Source organism: Bombina bombina, chromosome 6 (genome assembly GCF_027579735.1).
Source record: "Bombina bombina isolate aBomBom1 chromosome 6, aBomBom1.pri, whole genome shotgun sequence".
NCBI lineage: Eukaryota > Metazoa > Chordata > Amphibia > Anura > Bombinatoridae > Bombina > Bombina bombina.
This window is the reverse complement of record NC_069504.1, coordinates 219,863,816-219,883,808: the sequence shown is the minus strand read 5'-3', so window position 1 is coordinate 219,883,808 and position 19,993 is coordinate 219,863,816. Positions and strand designations below refer to the sequence as shown.

General features: G+C 42.7%; 1 protein-coding gene and 1 non-coding gene across 2 annotated transcripts in view; both read left to right on the top strand.

Annotated features, from left to right (window-relative positions):
• Nucleotides 1-19,993, top strand: part of SCAF11 (SR-related CTD associated factor 11) — a 519,944-nt gene that overhangs the window by 255,266 nt on the left and 244,685 nt on the right. The gene's annotated exons all lie outside the window — the stretch shown is intronic.
• Nucleotides 18,252-18,367, top strand: LOC128665317 (U5 spliceosomal RNA). The gene has a single exon (XR_008403080.1). It is a non-coding gene; the product is annotated as a U5 spliceosomal RNA (small nuclear RNA).

The following is a 19,993-nucleotide window of genomic DNA, read 5'->3' as shown; positions in this document are numbered from 1 at the left end:
TCCTTATTTGGATGATATCTTGGTACTAGCTCAGTCTAGTGTAGTTTCTTCAAAGGCATGGTTGGAGGATCAATTTACAAAAGTTTCTTGGTTCCTCAAACAAAGTTCACCTTTTTAGGTTTCCAGATAGATTGTGTCCATGACTCTGTCTTTAACAGACAAGAGACTAATGAAATTGGTTTTAGCTTGTCTAAACCTTCAGTCTCGATCATTCCCTTCAGTGGCTATGTGCATGGAAGTTTTAGGTCTTATGACTGTAGCATTGGACACGATCCCCCTTTGCTCGTTTTCATATGTGACCTCTGCAGCTTTGCATGCTGAATCAATTATACTCGAATAGCACAGTTGATATACTTAAAGGGACAGTCAACACCAGAATTTTTGTTGTTTTAAAAGATAGATAATCCCTTAATTATCAATTCCCCAGTTTTGCATAACCAACAGAGTTATAATTACACGTTTTACCTCTGAAATTACCTTGTGTCTGAGCCTCAGCTGACTGCCCCCTTGTTTCAGTTCTTTTGACAGACTTGCATTTTAGCCAATCAGAGCTGTCTGCATGGTAAATTCACGTGCATGAGCTCAATGTTATCTATATGAAACACATGAACTAATGCCCTCTAGTGGTGAAAAACTATCAAAATGCATTTAGATTAGAGGCGGCCTTCAAGGTCTAAGAAATTAGGTTATGAACCTCCTAGGCTTAGCTTTCAACTAAGAATAACAAGAGAACATCACAAAATTGGTGATAAACGTAAATTGGAAAGTTGTTTAAAATGACATGCCCTATTTGAAACATGAACGTTTTTTTTTTGGACTTGACTGTCCCTTTAAATCCTAACATTCAACTCTCTCTTTCTTGGTGGTTAGACCATCATCGGATGATTCAAGGGCCTCTGTTGTTCACCCTTTCTGGACTGTGATCTCAACAGATGCAAGTCTTTCAAGTTGGGGAGCTGTCTGGTGGTCTCTGACAGCACAAGGGGTTTGGAAACCTCAGGAGGCGAGGTTTCTAATCAACATTTTAGAACTCTGTGCTATCTTCAGAGCTCTTCAGGCTTGGCCTCTATTGAAGAGAGAACTTTTCATTCGTTTTCAGACAGACAATATCACACCAGTGACATATGTCAATCATCAGGGAGGGACTCGCAGTTCCTTAGCAATAAAGGAAGTATCTTGAATACTTTCTTGGGCAGAGTCCATTTCTGTGATTCATATTCCTGTTGTAGACAATTGGGAAGCGGATTATCTAAGTCGTCAGACTTTGCATCCAGGGGAGTAGGCTCTCCATTTGGATGCTTTTCATCAAATTAAGATGTGGGGTCTTCCAGAAATATATCTGATGGCCTCTCGTTTGAACCAGAAACTTCCCAGATATCTTTCCAGATCCAAGGATCCTCAGGCAGAGATGGTGGATGCTTTGACAGTTCCTTGGTTTTACCAACCTGCTTACATTTTTCCACCTCTAGTTCTTCTCCCAAGGGTGATCTCCAAGATCATTTTGGAACAATTTCATGTGTTTCTGATAGCACCTGCATGGCCTCACAGGTTTTGGTATGCGGATCTTGTCCGGATTTCCAGTTGCCAGCCTTGCCGCTTCCTTTAAGGCCAGGCCTGTCTCAAGGGCCGTTCCATCAGGATCTCTAAATTTGAAGGTATGGAAATTAAACGCTAAGTTCTTAGTCATAGAGGTTTCTCTGACTCGGTAATTGACACTATGATACAGGCTCATAAGTCTGTTTCAAGGAAGATTTATTATTGGGTTTTGAAAACCTATATTTCTTTTGCATGATGTACCGAGTCCACGGATTCATCCTTACTTATGGGATATTATCCTTCCTAACAGTAAGTGGCAAAGAGAGCACCACAGCAGAGCTGTCTATATAGCTCCCCCCTTAACTCCACCCCCCAGCCATTCTCTTTGCCAGCTCTAAGCAGGAAGGGTAAAGTGAAAGAGGTGTTAAACTGTTAGTTTTATTTTGTCTTCAATCAAGAGTTTGTTGTTTTTAAATGGTACCGGTGTTGTACTATTTACTCTCAGGCAGGACATAGATGAAGATTTCTGCCTGGAGGATGATGATCTTAGCATTTGTAACTAAGGTCCACTGCTGTTCCCACAGAAGCTGAGGAGTACAGGAAAACTTCAGTGTGAGGAACGGTTTCTTGCTATACAGCAATGAGGTATGTTCAGTCATTTTTTCTGCTGAGACTGTGTTAACTCAGAAAGGCTGACAGTATCCCCATTAGGGGAAGGGTAAGCAGTAATCCTTGTGTTATAAGAGGCATTACTAGCTTGCATAAAGGGCTAATTTTTGGGCACTCAGTTTGTATATGAGAGATTGGCAAACGTTTGTGTGTTCTGGGAGTAACGTTTTTTATGCTGATGGGACGTTTGTGTGAGGGTTCATTTGGCTTATTTGGGGTTTTTATAACCCACATGGCTTGCAAACAAGGTTTGTTAGATCTTGTGTAGGCCCCAGCAACATCGAGTGCGGTGGGCGGGGCCTATTTTCGCTCCTCAGTTGCGCATTTAGTTATATAGTCAAGCAGCAAGCAACTTCTCCAGAGGTCCTGATACTCTTCTGGGGCCATAATCAAAGCTTTATCCTCATATTATTGTTCCCTAAGGGCAGGTAGGGCCACAGCAGAGCTGTGGCAAGGTGCTAACAGGGGTTTTACCGGTTTTAGACATTTAGCAATCCTTTTTTTTCATTTGGGGGTTTATTGCTTATTTATTTGTGGTGCAATCCTTCTAAAGCTTAGTGGGTACACTGTTAAAATTTCGGAAAATTTGAAGCAATTTTAACCTGTTTTGCAGTTTGTGTATGCCTTTTCTTTCATGTAATTAGCAAGAGTCCATGAGCTAGTGATGTATGGGATATACATTCCTACCAGGAGGGGCAAAGTTTCCCAAACCTCAAAATGCCTATAAATACACCCCTCACCACACCCACAATTCAGTTTTACAAACTTTGCCTCCGATGGAGGTGGTGAAGTAAGTTTGTGCTAGATTCTACGTTGATATGCGCTCCGCAGCAAGTTGGAGCCCGGTTTTCCTCTCAGCGTGCAGTGAATGTCAGAGGGATGTGAGGAGAGTATTGCCTATTTGAATGCAGTGATCTCCTTCTACGGGGTCTATTTCATAGGTTCTCTGTTATCGGTCGTAGAGATTCATCTCTTACCTCCCTTTTCAGATCGACGATATACTCTTATATATACCATTACCTCTGCTGATTCTCGTTTCAGTACTGGTTTGGCTTTCTACAAACATGTAGATGAGTGTCCTGGGGTAAGTAAATCTTATTTTCTGTGACACTCTAAGCTATGGTTGGGCACTTTGTTTATAAAGTTCTAAATATATGTATTCAAACATTTATTTGCCTTGACTCAGAATGTTCAACTTTCCTTATTTTCAGACAGTCGGTTTCATATTTGGGATAATGCATTTGATTTAATCATTTTTTCTTACCTTCAAAAATTTGACTCTTCCCTGTGGGCTGTTAGGCTCGCGGGGGCTGAAAATGCTTCATTTTATTGCGTCATTCTTGGCGCGGACTTTTTTGGCGCAAAAAATTTGTTTCCGTCGTCATACGTGTCGCCGGAAGTTGCGTCATTTTTTTGACGTTATTTTGCGCCAAAGATGTCGGCGTTCCGGATGTGGCGTCATTTTGGCGCCAAAAAGCATTTAGGCGCCAAATAATGTGGGCGTCTTATTGGCGCGAAAAATATGGGCGTCGCTTTTGTCTCCACATTATTTAAGTCTCATTTTTCTTTGCTTCTGGTTGCTAGAAGCTTGTTCTTCGGCATTTTTTCCCATTCCTGAAACTGTCATTTAAGGAATTTGATCAATTTTGCTTTATATATATGTTGTTTTTTCTCTTACATATTGCAAGATGTCTCACGTTGCATCTGAGTCAGAAGATACTACAGGAAAATCGCTGTCTAGTGCTGGATCTACCAAAGCTAAGTGTATCTGCTGTAAACTTTTGGTAGCTATTCCTCCAGCTGTTGTTTGTATTGATTGTCATGACAAACTTGTTAAAGCAGATAATATTTCCTTTAGTAAAGTACCATTGCCTGTTGCAGTTCCTTCAACATCTAAGGTGCAGAATGTTCCTGATAATATAAGAGATTTTGTTTCTGAATCCATAAAGAAGGCTATGTCTGTTATTTCTCCTTCTAGTAAACGTAAAAAATCTTTTAAAACTTCTCTCCCTACAGATGAATTTTTAAATGATCATCATTCTGATTCTGATGACTCTTCTGGTTCAGAGGATTCTGTCTCAGAGGTTGATGCTGATAAATCTTCATATTTATTTAAAATGGAATTTATTCGTTCTTTACTTAAAGAAGTACTAATTGCTTTAGAAATAGAGGATTCTGGTCCTCTTGATACTAATTCTAAACGTTTGGATAAGGTATTTAAAGCTCCTGTGGTTATTCCAGAAGTCTTTCCTGTTCCTAATGCTATTTCTGCAGTAATTTCCAAAGAATGGGATAAATTGGGTAATTCATTTACTCCTTCTAAACGTTTTAAGCGATTATATCCTGTGCAGTCTGACAGATTAGAATTTTGGGACAAAATCCCTAAAGTTGATGGGGCTATTTCTACCCTTGCTAAACGTACTACTATTCCTACGTCAGATGGTACTTCGTTTAAGGACCCTTTAGATAGGAAAATTGAATCCTTTCTAAGAAAAGCTTATCTGTGTTCAGGTAATCTTCTTAGACCTGCTATATCTTTGGCTGATGTTGCTTTCTGGTTGGAAACTTTAGCGCAACAAGTAACACATCATGATTCTCATGATATTATTCTTCTACAGCATGCTAATAATTTTATCTGTGATGCCATTTTTGATATTATCAGAGTTGATGTCAGGTTTATGTCTCTAGCTATTTTAGCTAGAAGAGCTTTATGGCTTAAAACTTGGAATGCTGATATGGCTTCTAAATCAACTTTACTTTCCATTTCTTTCCAGGGTAACAAATTATTTGGTTCTCAGTTGGATTCCATTATTTCAACTGTTACTGGTGGGAAAGGAACTTTTTTACCACAGGATAAAAAATCTAAAGGTAAAAGCAGGGCTAATAATAGTTTTCGTTCCTTTCGTTTCAACAAAGAACAAAAGCCTGATCCTTCATCCTCAGGAGCAGTTTCAGTTTGGAAACCATCTCCAGTCTGGAATAAATCCAAGCCAGCTAGAAAGGCAAAGCCTGCTTCTAAGTCCACATGAAGGTGCGGCCCTCATTCCAGCTCAGCTGGTAGGGGGCAGGTTACGTTTTTTCAAGGAAATTTGGATCAATTCTGTTCACAATCTTTGGATTCAGAGCATTGTTTCAGAAGGGTACAGAATTGGTTTCAAGATGAGACCTCCTGCAAAGAGATTTTTTCTTTCCCGTGTCCCAGTAAATCCAGTAAAAGCTCAAGCATTTCTGAAATGTGTTTCAGATCTAGAGTTGACTGGAGTAATTATGCCAGTTCCAGTTCCGGAACAGGGGATGGGGTTTTATTCAAATCTCTTCATTATACCAAAGAAGGAGAATTCCTTCAGACCAGTTCTGGATCTAAAAATATTGAATCGTTATGTAAGAATACCAACGTTCAAGATGGTAACTGTAAGGACTATCTTGCCTTTTGTTCAGCAAGGGAATTATATGTCCACAATAGATTTACAGGATGCATATCTGCATATTCCGATTCATCCAGATCATTATCAGTTCCTGAGATTCTCTTTTCTGGACAAGCATTACCAGTTTGTGGCTCTGCCGTTTGGCCTAGCTACAGCTCCAAGAATTTTTTCAAAGGTTCTCGGTGCCCTTCTGTCTGTAATCAGAGAACAGGGTATTGTGGTATTTCCTTATTTGGACGATATCTTGGTACTTGCTCAGTCTTTACATTTAGCAGAATCTCATACGAATCGACTTGTGTTGTTTCTTCAAGATCATGGTTGGAGGATCAATTTACCAAAAAGTTCTTTGATTCCTCAGACAAGGGTAACCTTTCTGGGTTTCCAGATGGATTCAGTGTCCATGACTCTGTCTTTAACAGACAAGAGACGTCTAAAATTGATTGCAGCTTGTCGAAACCTTCAGTCACAATCATTCCCTTCGGTAGCCTTATGCATGGAAATTCTAGGTCTTATGACTGCTGCATCGGACGCGATCCCCTTTGCTCGTTTTCACATGCGACCTCTTCAGCTCTGTATGCTGAAGCAATGGTGCAAGGATTACACGAAGATATCTCAATTAATATCTTTAAAACCGATTGTTCGACACTCTCTAACATGGTGGACAGATCACCATCGTTTAATTCAGGGGGCTTCTTTTGTGCTTCCGACCTGGACTGTAATTTCAACAGATGCAAGTCTCACAGGTTGGGGAGCTGTGTGGGGATCTCTGACGGCACAAGGAGTTTGGGAATCTCAGGAGGTGAGATTACCGATCAATATTTTGGAACTCCGTGCAATTTTCAGAGCTCTTCAGTTTTGGCCTCTTCTGAAGAGAGAATCGTTCATTTGTTTTCAGACAGACAATGTCACAACTGTGGCATACATCAATCATCAAGGAGGGACTCACAGTCCTCTGGCTATGAAAGAAGTATCTCGAATTTTGGTTTGGGCGGAATCCAGCTCCTGTCTAATCTCTGCGGTTCATATCCCAGGTATAGACAATTGGGAAGCGGATTATCTCAGTCGCCAAACGTTGCATCCGAGGCGAATGGTCTCTTCACCCAGAGATATTTCTTCAGATTGTTCAAATGTGGGAACTTCCAGAAATAGATCTGATGGCGTCCCATCTAAACAAGAAACTTCCCAGGTATCTGTCCAGATCCCGGGATCCTCAGGCGGAGGCAGTGGATGCATTATCACTTCCTTGGAAGTATCATCCTGCCTATATCTTTCCGCCTCTAGTTCTTCTTCCAAGAGTAATCTCCAAGATTCTGAAGGAATGCTCGTTTGTTCTGCTGGTAGCTCCGGCATGGCCTCACAGGTTTTGGTATGCGGATCTTGTCCGGATGGCCTCTTGCCAACCGTGGACTCTTCCGTTAAGACCAGACCTTCTGTCACAAGGTCCTTTTTTCCATCAGGATCTGAAATCCTTAAATTTAAAGGTATGGAGATTGAACGCTTGATTCTTGGTCAAAGAGGTTTCTCTGACTCTGTGATTAATACTATGTTACAGGCTCGTAAATCTGTATCTCGAGAGATATATTATAGAGTCTGGAAGACTTATATTTCTTGGTGTCTTTCTCATCATTTTTCTTGGCATTCTTTTAGAATACCGAGAATTTTACAGTTTCTTCAGGATGGTTTAGATAAGGGTTTGTCCGCAAGTTCTTTGAAAGGACAAATCTCTGCTCTTTCTGTTCTTTTTCACAGAAAGATTGCTATTCTTCCTGATATTCATTGTTTTGTACAAGCTTTGGTTCGTATAAAACCTGTTAAGTCAATTTCTCCTCCTTGGAGTTTGAATTTGGTTCTGGGAGCTCTTCAAGCTCCTCCGTTTGAACCTATGCATTCATTGGACATTAAATTACTTTCTTGGAAAGTTTTGTTCCTTTTGGCCATCTCTTCTGCCAGAAGAGTTTCTGAATTATCTGCTCTTTCTTGTGAGTCTCCTTTTCTGATTTTTCATCAGGATAAGGCGGTGTTGCGAACTTCTTTTGAATTTTTTCCTAAAGTTGTGAATTCCAACAACATTAGTAGAGAAATTGTGGTTCCTTCATTATGTCCTAATCCTAAGAATTCTAAGGAGAAATCGTTGCATTCTTTGGATGTTGTTAGAGCTTTGAAATATGTTGAAGCTACGAAATCTTTTCGTAAGACTTCTAGTTTATATGTTATCTTTTCCGGTTCTAGAAAAGGCCAGAAAGCTTCTGCCATTTCTTTGGCATCTTGGTTGAAATCTTTAATTCATCTTGCCTATGTTGAGTCGGGTAAAACTCCGCCTCAAAGAATTACAGCTCATTCTACTAGGTCAGTTTCTACTTCCTGGGCGTTTAGGAATGAAGCTTCGGTTGACCAGATTTGCAAAGCAGCAACTTGGTCCTCTTTGCATACTTTTACTAAATTCTACCATTTTGATGTATTTTCTTCTTCTGAAGCAGTTTTTGGTAGAAAAGTACTTCAGGCAGCGGTTTCAGTTTGAATCTTCTGCTTATGTTTTCATTAAACTTTATTTTGGGTGTGGATTATTTTCAGCAGGAATTGGCTGTCTTTATTTTATCCCTCCCTCTCTAGTGACTCTTGTGTGGAAAGATCCACATCTTGGGTAGTCATTATCCCATACGTCACTAGCTCATGGACTCTTGCTAATTACATGAAAGAAAACATAATTTATGTAAGAACTTACCTGATAAATTCATTTCTTTCATATTAGCAAGAGTCCATGAGGCCCGCCCTTTTTTTGTGGTGGTTATGATTTTTGTATAAAGCACAATTATTCCAATTCCTTATTTTATATGCTTTCGCACTTTTTTATCACCCCACTTCTTGGCTATTCGTTAAACTGAATTGTGGGTGTGGTGAGGGGTGTATTTATAGGCATTTTGAGGTTTGGGAAACTTTGCCCCTCCTGGTAGGAATGTATATCCCATACGTCACTAGCTCATGGACTCTTGCTAATATGAAAGAAATGAATTTATCAGGTAAGTTCTTACATAAATTATGTTTTTTTCTCTTAAAGGCACAGTACCGTTTTTGCAAATTGTTTTTTCAAAGGTGCTAGGGTCCCTTCTGGCGGTTCTAAGGCCGTGGGGCATAGCAGTGTCGCCTTATCTAGATGACATTCTAATTCAAGCGTCGACTTTCCAACTAGCCAAGTCTCACACGGACTTAGTGTTGGTTTTTCTAAGATCTCACTCGTTTTCATTTGAGACCTCCCCAACATTTGTCTCTGTCTTGGCGGTTTAACCACCATTCCATTCTTCAGGGTCTTCCTTTGCTCGTCCTACTTGGTCTGTGATCACCACAGATGCAAGTCTTACGGGTTGGTGGGTCTGTCTGGGGGGGTCTCTGACAGCACAAGGAGTTTGGAATCCTCAAGAGGGGAGGTTACCAATAAATTGGTTTTCTGTGCTCTTTTCAGGGCGCTTCACGCACAGCCCCTGTTGAAGAAAAAGCCTTATCTTCTTGTTCAGACAGACAATATCAAGACATTGGATTATGTTAATTATCAAGGGTAGCTTGAAGTTCCCTAGCCATAGAGGTATCTTAAATCCTTTTTTGGGCGGATTTAATCAATTCTTGCCTCATTACTGCAAATCATATCCCAGGTGCAGACAACTGGGAGGTAGATTATCTCAGTGGTCAGTCACTACATCCGGGAGAGTCGTCTCTACCAAGATGTGTTCTATTGGATTGTTCAGCTTTGGGGCCTACCAGAAATAGATCTGATGGCCTCTCGTTTGAACCACAAACTTCCCAGGAACCTTGCGAGGTCCAGGGATCCACAGGCAGAGGTGTTTGATGCACTAGCAGTACCCTGGTCTTAGCAGTCTGCTTATACATCCCCCCCCTCTGGTCCTGCTTTCCAGAGTGATTTCCAATAATAATGGAACAGTAATTTGTAATCCTGATAGCCCCAACGCGGCCTCTCCCGATTTTGTATGCCAATCTGTTCCGAATGTCCAGTTGCCCTCTGTGGCTTCTTCCTCGAAGTCCAGACTTTCTGCCTCAAGGTCCCTTCTTCCATCCAGTTCTAAACTTAATGGCATGGAGATTGAACACTTACTTCTCAATGATGGAGGATTCTTTGACTCAGTGATTAATACCATGATTCAAGCATGCAAGCCTGTTTCAAGGAAAATCTATTCCAATTTTTTTTTAACTTATATTTCATGGTGTTCTACTCATGATTACTCCTGGCGTTTTTAGAATTCCTAGGATTCTTCCGTTTCTAAAGGATGGTTTGCATAAAAGTTTTGTCTGCTAGTACTTTGAAAGGACTGATCTCTGCTCTTTCTGTAATGTTCCTAAGATAAATTGTTAATCTTCCAGACATTCATTTCTTTTTTTTCAGGCTTTAATACAAATTTAAACCTGTTATTAAACCTATTTGTCTTCCCTGAAGTCTTAATTTAGTTTCTTAAAATGTTGCATAACTACCCTCAGGCGTCCTTAGCCTGCTCATGAGGGGCACCGGTATTTCCTACTTATCCTCTGTGGTACCCAATACCTGCACTGGATGGGTTCTCTACTGGATGCTGCTGCAGCTGCATTGACAAGGATTTGACATGCCTGGTAAGCCAGTGGGAAGGGTGCTTTAAAAGGTAAGAGACTTTACACAGAGCACACACAGTCCGGAAGCTGTATGTAGGTACTCTGACACAGGCACAGCATAGCCAGGGGCTTAGCTTGCTGTCCTCATGACACACTTTGTTTTCTTAAACGGGGAGAGTCTACAGCTGCATTTATTACTTTTGGCAATTCAGATCCTGGTCACCAGGAGGAGGCAAAGACACCCCAGCCAAATGCTTAAATACCTCCCCCACTTTCCTCATCCCCCAGTCATTCTTTGCCTTTCGTCACAGATGGTTAGCAGCAAAGTTATTGAAGATTAAAGATAGTCTCTCATGGAGGGTAGTACTCTTCGGAATGGGACTGGAGTTTTAAGTAGTCCTGTCAGTCAGTGAGAGCATGAATGAAGGTTAAAGTTCTGGAGATGCAGGGAGTGTCTTTCTGCGAAACCATCCCAACTCATGTTTACAGCTCCTTAGCAATCAGCGTTGACTATTTCTCCAACATAGGTGTGTCCGGTCCACGGCGTCATCCTTACTTGTGGGATATTCTCTTCCCCAACAGGAAATGGCAAAGAGCCCAGCAAAGCTGGTCACATGATCCCTCCTAGGCTCCGCCTACCCCAGTCATTCTCTTTGCCGTTGTACAGGCAACATCTCCACGGAGATGGCTTAGAGTTTTTTAGTGTTTAACTGTAGTTTTTATTATTCAATCAAGAGTTTGTTATTTTGAAATAGTGCTGGTATGTACTATTTACTCAGAAACAGAAAAGAGATGAAGATTTCTGTTTGTATGAGGAAAATGATTTTAGCAACCGTAACTAAAATCCATGGCTGTTCCACACAGGACTGTTGAGAGCAATTAACTTCAGTTGGGGGAACAGTGTGCAGTCTCTTGCTGCTTGAGGTATGACACATTCTAACAAGACGATGTAATGCTGGAAGCTGTCATTTTCCCTATGGGATCCGGTAAGCCATGTTTATTACGATGGTAAATAAGGGCTTCACAAGGGCTTATTAACACTGTAGACTTTTCTGGGCTAAATCGATTCATTATTAACACATATTTAGCCTTGAGGAATCATTTTATCTGGGTATATTGATATTATAATATCGGCAGGCACTGTATTAGACACCTTATTCTTAGGGGCTTTCCCAAAGCATAAGCAGAGCCTCATTTTCGCGCCGGTGTGGCGCACTTGTTTTTGAGAGGCATGGCATGCAGTCGCATGTGAGAGGAGCTCTGATATTTAGAAAAGACTTTCTGAAGGCGTCATTTGGTATCGTATTCCCCTTTGGGTTTGGTTGGGTCTCAGCAAAGCAGATACCAGGGACTGTAAAGGGGTTAAAGTGTTAAAACGGCTCCGGTTCCGTTATTTTAAGGGTTAAAGCTTCCAAATTTGGTGTGCAATACTTTTAAGGCTTTAAGACACTGTGGTGAAAATTTGGTGAATTTTGTACAATTCCTTCATGTTTTTTCGCAATTGCAGTAATAAAGTGTGTTCAGTTTAAAATTTAAAGTGACAGTAACGGTTTTATTTTAAAACGTTTTTTGTACTTTATTATCAAGTTTATGCCTGTTTAACATGTCTGAACTACCAGATAGACTGTGTTCTGAATGTGGGGAAGCCAGAATTCCTGTTCATTTAAATAAATGTGATTTATGTGATAATGACAATGATGCCCAAGATGATTCCTCAAGTGAGGGGAGTAAGCATGGTACTGCATCATTCCCTCCTTCGTCTACACGAGTCTTGCCCACTCAGGAGGCCCCTAGTACATCTAGCGCGCCAATACTCCTTACTATGCAACAATTAACGGCTGTAATGGATAATTCTGTCAAAAACATTTTAGCCAAAATGAACCCTTGTCAGCGTAAGCGTGGCTGCTCTGTTTTAGTTACTGAAGAGCATGACGACGCTGATATTAATATCTCTGAAGGGCCCCTAACCCAATCTGAGGGGGCCAGGGAGGTTTTGTCTGAGGGAGAAATTACTGATTCAGGGAACATTTCTCAACAGGCTGAACCTGATGTAATTGCATTTAAATTTAAGTTGGAACATCTCCGCATTCTGCTTAAGGAGGTATTATCCACTCTGGATGATTGTGAAAAGTTGGTCATCCCAGAGAAACTATGTAAAATGGACAAGTTCCTAGAGGTGCCGGGGCTCCCAGAAGCTTTTCCTATACCCAAGCGGGTGGCGGACATTGTTAATAAAGAATGGGAAAGGCCCGGTATTCCTTTCGTCCCTCCCCCCATATTTAAAAAATTGTTTCCTATGGTCGACCCCAGAAAGGACTTATGGCAGACAGTCCCCAAGGTCGAGGGAGCGGTTTCTACTTTAAACAAACGCACCACTATACCCATAGAGGATAGTTGTGCTTTCAAAGATCCTATGGATAAAAAATTAGAAGGTTTGCTTAAAAAGATGTTTGTTCAGCAGGGTTACCTTCTACAACCAATTTCATGCATTGTCCCTGTCACTACAGCCGCATGTTTCTGGTTTGATGAGCTGATAAAGGCGCTCGATAGTGATTCTCCTCCTTATGAGGAGATTATGGACAGAATCAATGCTCTCAAATTGGCTAATTCTTTCACCCTAGACGCCACTTTGCAATTGGCTAGGTTAGCGGCTAAGAATTCTGGGTTTGCTATTGTGGCGCGCAGAGCGCTTTGGTTGAAATCTTGGTCGGCTGATGCGTCTTCCAAGAACAAGCTACTAAACATTCCTTTCAAGGGGAAAACGCTGTTTGGCCCTGACTTGAAAGAGATTATCTCTGATATCACTGGGGGTAAGGGCCACGCCCTTCCTCAGGATCGGCCTTTCAAGGCGAAAAATAGACCTAATTTTCGTCCCTTTCGTAAAAACGGACCAGCCCAAAGTGCTACGTCCTCTAAGCAAGAGGGTAATACTTCTCAAGCCAAGCCAGCTTGGAGACCAATGCAAGGCTGGAACAAGGGAAAGCAGGCCAAGAAACCTGCCACTGCTACCAAGACAGCATGAAATATTGGCCCCCGATCCGGGACCGGATCTGGTGGGGGGCAGACTCTCTCTCTTCGCTCAGGCTTGGGCAAGAGATGTTCTGGATCCTTGGGCGCTAGAAATAGTCTCCCAGGGTTATCTTCTGGAATTCAAGGGACTTCCCCCAAGGGGGAGGTTCCACAGGTCTCAGTTGTCTTCAGACCACATAAAAGGACAGGCGTTCTTACATTGTGTAGAAGACCTGTTAAAAATGGGAGTGATTCATCCTGTTCCACTAAGAGAACAAGGGATGGGGTTCTACTCCAATCTGTTCATAGTTCCCAAAAAAGAGGGAACGTTCAGACCAATCTTAGATCTCAAGATCTTAAACAAGTTTCTCAAGGTTCCATCGTTCAAGATGGAAACCATTCGAACTATTCTTCCTTCCATCCAGGAAGGTCAATTCATGACCACGGTGGATTTAAAGGATGCGTATCTACATATTCCTATCCACAAGGAACATCATCGGTTCCTAAGGTTCGCATTCCTGGACAAACATTACCAGTTCGTGGCGCTTCCTTTCGGATTAGCCACTGCTCCAAGGATTTTCACAAAGGTACTAGGGTCCCTTCTAGCGGTGCTAAGACCAAGGGGCATTGCAGTAGTACCTTACCTGGACGACATTCTGATTCAAGCGTCGTCCCTTCCTCAAGCAAAGGCTCACACGGACATCGTCCTGGCCTTTCTCAGATCTCACGGCTGGAAAGTGAACGTGGAAAAGAGTTCTCTATCCCCGTCAACAAGGGTTCCCTTCTTGGGAACAATTATAGACTCCTTAGAAATGAGGATCTTTCTAACAGAGGCCAGAAAAACAAAACTTCTAGACTCTTGTCGGACACTTCATTCCGTTCCTCTTCCTTCCATAGCTCAGTGCATGGAAGTGATCGGGTTGATGGTAGCGGCAATGGACATAGTTCCTTTTGCGCGCATTCATCTAAGACCATTACAACTGTGCATGCTCGGTCAGTGGAATGGGGACTATACAGACTTGTCTCCGAAGATACAAGTAAATCAGAGGACCAGAGACTCACTCCGTTGGTGGCTGTCCCTGGACAATCTGTCACAAGGGATGACGTTCCGCAGACCAGAGTGGGTCATTGTCACGACCGACGCCAGTCTGATGGGCTGGGGCGCGGTCTGGGGATCCCTGAAAGCTCAGGGTCTTTGGTCTCGGGAAGAATCTCTTCTACCGATAAATATTCTGGAGCTGAGAGCGATATTCAATGCTCTCAAGGCTTGGCCTCAGCTAGCGAGGACCAAGTTCATACGGTTTCAATCAGACAACATGACGACTGTTGCGTACATCAACCATCAGGGGGGAACAAGGAGTTCCCTAGCGATGGAAGAAGTGACCAAAATCATTCTATGGGCGGAGTCTCACTCCTGCCACCTGTCTGCTATCCACATCCCAGGAGTGGAAAATTGGGAAGCGGATTTTCTGAGTCGTCAGACATTGCATCCGGGGGAGTGGGAACTCCATCCGGAAATCTTTGCCCAAGTCACCCAGCGGTGGGGCATTCCAGACATGGATCTAATGGCCTCTCGTCAGAACTGCAAAGTTCCTTGCTACGGGTCCAGATCCAGGGATCCCAAGGCGGCTCTAGTGGATGCACTAGTAGCACCTTGGACCTTCAAACTAGCTTATGTGTTCCCGCCGTTTCCTCTCATCCCCAGGCTGGTAGCCAGGATCAATCAGGAGAGGGCGTCGGTGATCTTGATAGCTCCTGCGTGGCCACGCAGGACTTGGTATGCAGATCTGGTGAATATGTCATCTGCTCCACCTTGGAAGCTACCTTTGAGACGAGACCTTCTTGTTCAGGGTCCGTTCGAACATCCGAATCTGGTTTCACTCCAGCTGACTGCTTGGAGATTGAACGCTTGATTCTATCGAAGCGAGGATTCTCAGATTCTGTTATTGATACTCTTGTTCAGGCCAGAAAGCCTGTAACTAGAAAGATTTACCACAAGATTTGGAAAAAATATATCTGTTGGTGTGAATCTAAAGGATTCCCTTGGGACAAGGTTAAGATTCCTAAGATTTTATCCTTCCTTCAAGACGGATTAGAAAAAGGATTATCTGCAAGTTCCCTGAAGGGACAGATTTCTGCCTTGTCTGTGTTACTTCACAAAAAGCTGGCAGCTGTGCCAGATGTTCAAGCTTTTGTTCAGGCTCTGGTTAGAATTAAGCCTGTTTACAAACCTTTGACTCCTCCTTGGAGTCTCAATTTAGTTCTTTCAGTTCTTCAGGGGGTTCCGTTTGAACCCTTACATTCCGTTGATATTAAGTTATTATCTTGGAAAGTTTTGTTTTTAGTTGCAATTTCTTCTGCTAGAAGAGTTTCAGAATTATCTGCTCTGCAGTGTTCTCCTCCTTATCTGGTGTTCCATGCAGATAAGGTGGTTTTACGTACTAAACCTGGTTTTCTTCCAAAAGTTGTTTCTAACAAAAACATTAACCAGGAGATTATCGTACCTTCTCTGTGTCCGAAACCAGTTTCAAAGAAGGAACGTTTGTTGCACAATTTGGATGTTGTTCGCGCTCTAAAATTCTATTTAGATGCTACAAAGGATTTTAGACAAACATCTTCCTTGTTTGTTGTTTACTCCGGTAAAAGGAGAGGTCAAAAAGCAACTTCTACCTCTCTCTCCTTTTGGATTAAAAGCATCATCAGATTGGCTTACGAGACTGCAGGACGGCAGCCTCCCGAAAGAATCACAGCTCATTCCACTAGGGCTGTGGCTTCCACATGGGCCTTCAAGAACGAGGCTTCTGTTGATCAGATATGTAGGGCAGCGACTTGGTCTTCACTGCACACTTTTACCAAATTTTACAAGTTTGATACTTTTGCTTCTTCTGAGGCTATTTTTGGGAGAAAGGTTTTGCAAGCCGTGGTGCCTTCCATTTAGGTGACCTGATTTGCTCCCTCCCTTCATCCGTGTCCTAAAGCTTTGGTATTGGTTCCCACAAGTAAGGATGACGCCGTGGACCGGACACACCTATGTTGGAGAAAACAGAATTTATGTTTACCTGATAAATTACTTTCTCCAACGGTGTGTCCGGTCCACGGCCCGCCCTGGTTTTTTTAATCAGGTCTGATATTTTATTTTCTTTAACTACAGTCACCACGGTACCATATGGTTTCTCCTATGCAAATATTCCTCCTTAACGTCGGTCGAATGACTGGGGTAGGCGGAGCCTAGGAGGGATCATGTGACCAGCTTTGCTGGGCTCTTTGCCATTTCCTGTTGGGGAAGAGAATATCCCACAAGTAAGGATGACGCCGTGGACCGGACACACCGTTGGAGAAAGTAATTTATCAGGTAAACATAAATTCTGTTTTTCGCTGCCTGCTTTGTTCACTCAAGTCAATGTCAGAAGCGAGGCTACTATCTGTCACACTTGAAGGGCCATGTTCCTGTTCCACGGCCTAGATTCCGGTAAGATCGTTTCATTTTACTTCGATGTTTGAATGTAATGTAAACGAAGAAGTCAGGGTGTCAGTGGGGCTCCTTTATCTTATGGAATTGATGGTTAATATCTCCTGAGAGGGATTATTGAACGTGGGGGGACGGGGACTTTAATCATGTTTGTGATTCTGTCTGCTAATGTGTAGTGATGCTTGGGCTTCTTAGCTATATCAGAACATAACAGCCTTTTTTGTCAGGCTGCGCGGCCCTTGTGGATAGACGTGGTCACGTTTCTAATCTCCATTTCCGTATTCCTGACCATGTGGCGACAGAGAGAGTCTGTTTCGCTGGTTTTCTCGGTCATAGGAGGTGGTGAGTGCCCCAGCCATTGGAGGTGTAAGCTGACGTTTTTATTTTTTCTATCCAAGTTATGGAGGATTCTGATTTTTTTGGAGACGGATGTCTCGGATTCAGATTCTACTTATTGCGAAGAATATGAAATGGCCCGGGTAATCCATGCCCATCAGTTATGTTCCGCTTGCCGCTTTAGAGTGCTTTTGTCTCCCGCAATAGGGAACTTAAAGTCCACTGAGCCATCCGCCCCCTGGGGACCCCATATCCCGTGAGGCGAGTGCCCTAGAACCTTTTTTGACTACGCAAGCAGGTGTCCCTAATGGCATTATCCCTTCTTCAGAAGGCGGCTTGTTTCCTCCAGAGGTTATGGCACGGTTCAGCATGACCATCTATGGCGTTGGTGAATTTACATCTTCCAGATAGGGAGAGGTTGATGACATTCTGTCTGTGTTCTGTTAACCAGGGCTCGTCGGGCGAGGGATCGTCTGGGTCAGATCTGCCTCTGGGGAAGCGGTTTCCTCTGAGGCTTCAGGGGACCTACCCTCGGTGTCATCAGTTGCCCCGGCAGAGGTAAGTTTTGCTTTTCGTTATAGGCTGGGGCACCTTCGTGTCCTGCTGCGGCATGTTCTGGCAGTGCTGGAGGATCCCAGTCCTGATGAGTTGAGGGGTCCTCGGTCTTCTATTTCGGACGGAAAACTGTGTTAGATGTGGGGAATGAAGTAATCTCCTTGTCATCTCCAATCTACCTTTTTATTTGGGGTATCTTATTCCAGTTCTGAACTTCGGGAGAATGGGGTCTCTGGCTGGTCCTGTTAGTGTGCCCATTTTTCCTGGGCGTTCACCTGCGGGTGCTGCCCTCTTTTTCTTTGATCCGGTTAGGATGTATTTTTTTTTTTCCTTTTATAAAGCTCATGTCTGTTATAGCTTTCCTGTTGGGAAGCATTTCTTCTCTGGAATTTGATACTAGCGATTTTGTGGTCGCTTGGGCAATTCCATGGAAGTTGCATGTTAAAGTGTTAGTACATTGTTATAAGCATTCTTTGTCGATCCAAACTGAGGTTTCAATGTTTCTGTGGCCTGGGTCAGTTCTGGAGTGCCTTATGTAGCAGGCTGGTCCTGTTCGGGCGCTGGTTTCTGTTCCTTAAGGTCTATATCATCCATGTGGTGCCAGTGTAACTGGCTGACCTGGTTGGGTGTTGAGTTGCGCACACTAGAATAAGGAGTTGGTTATGCTCTGGTTTCTCTTAAGATCGAATAAATCTTTCCCCTTTGTCTAAAGATTCACGTGGAGAGGAACAACTATGAGTTTTCAATATTTTTTTGAGGCTTTGCCCCATGCAGGGCTAAGACATGGTAGAGGAGGCCTTTCATTCCTAGACGTCAGGCTTGTTCTCTTTTTCTTATTTTGGGTGGGGCATCTGAGGGTTTGTATGCAGTCCTCGTTGTCCTGTTCCAGAAGCAGATCCTATTAAGGCTTAATCTGGGTTTCCAGAGGTTCTTTGACCTCAGAGCTAGAGTTCTCCATTTCCAATTGGACTGGAAGTTTAGACTTTTCATCCGGGGGAGTGGGAGCTTCACCCGGAGGTATTTGCCTCATTGATTCTCCGATGGGGCAGACCGGAATTTGATCTGATGGCATCTCGACAGAATGCCAAGCTTCCAAGATACGGATCCAGGTCATGGGATCCTCAGGCCGAACTGATAGATGCCTTGGCAGTTCCTTGGTTGTTCAGCCTAGCTTATGTGTTTCCACCGTTTCCTCTCCTTCCACGCGTGATTGCTCGAATCAAACAGGAGAGGGCTTCAGTGATCCTGATAGCGCCTGCATAGCCACGCAGGACTTGGTTTGCGGATCTAGTGGAAATGTCCTCTCTGCCACTGTGGAAACTTCCTTTGAGACAGGACCTTCTCATTCAAGGTCCTTTCCAACATCCAAATCTAATTTATCTGCAGCTGACTGCGTGGAGATTGAACGCTTGATTTTATCGAAGCGAGGATTCTCTGATTCGGTCATCAATACTTTGATACAGGCTAGAAAGCCTGTCACTAGAAAAGTCTATCATAAGATATGGTGTAAATATCTTTATTGGTGTGAATCCAAGGGTTACTCATGGAGTAAAGTTAGGATTCCTATGATTCTGTCTTTTCTCCAAGAAGGATTGGAGAAAGGGTTATCAGCAAGTTCATTAAAGAGACAAATTTCTGCTTTGTCAATTCTATTTCACAAACGTTTGGCAGATGTGCCAGATGTTCAGTCTTTTTGTCAGGCTCTATCTAGAATTAAGCCTGTATTTAGACCCATTACTCCTTCCTGGAGTTTGAATTTAGTTCTTCAAGTTCTTCAAGGGGTTCCGTTTGAACCCATGCATTCCATGGATATCAAATTGTGATCTTGGAAAGTTCTGTTTTTAGTTGCTATTTCTTCTGCTCAAAGAGTTTCTGAGCTTTCAGCATTAGTGTGATTCGCCTTATCTCATATTTCATTCTGTTAAGGTGGTTTTGCGTACCAAACCTGGTTTTCTTCCTAAGGTTGTTTCAAATAAGAATATTAATCAGGAAATTGTTGTTCCTTCCTTGTGTCCTAATCCTTCTTCTAAGAAGGAGCGTCTGTTACATAACTTGGATGTGGTTCGTGCCTTAAAGTTTTACTTACAGGCAACTAAGGATTTCCGTCAATCATCTTCATTATTTATTGTTTATTCTGGAAAGCGTAGGGGTCAGAAAGCTACGGCTACCTCTCTTTCTTTTTGGCTGAGAAGTATCATCCGCCTGGCATATGAGACTGCTGGACAGCAGCCTCCTCAAAGAATTACGGCTCATTCTACTAGGGCTGTGGCTTCCACATGGACTTTTAAAAACTATGCATCTGTTAAACAGATTTGTAAGGCTGCGACTTGGTCGTCCCTTCACACTTTTTACAAATATTACAAATTTGATACTTTTGCTTCTTCTGAGGCTATTTTTGGGATAA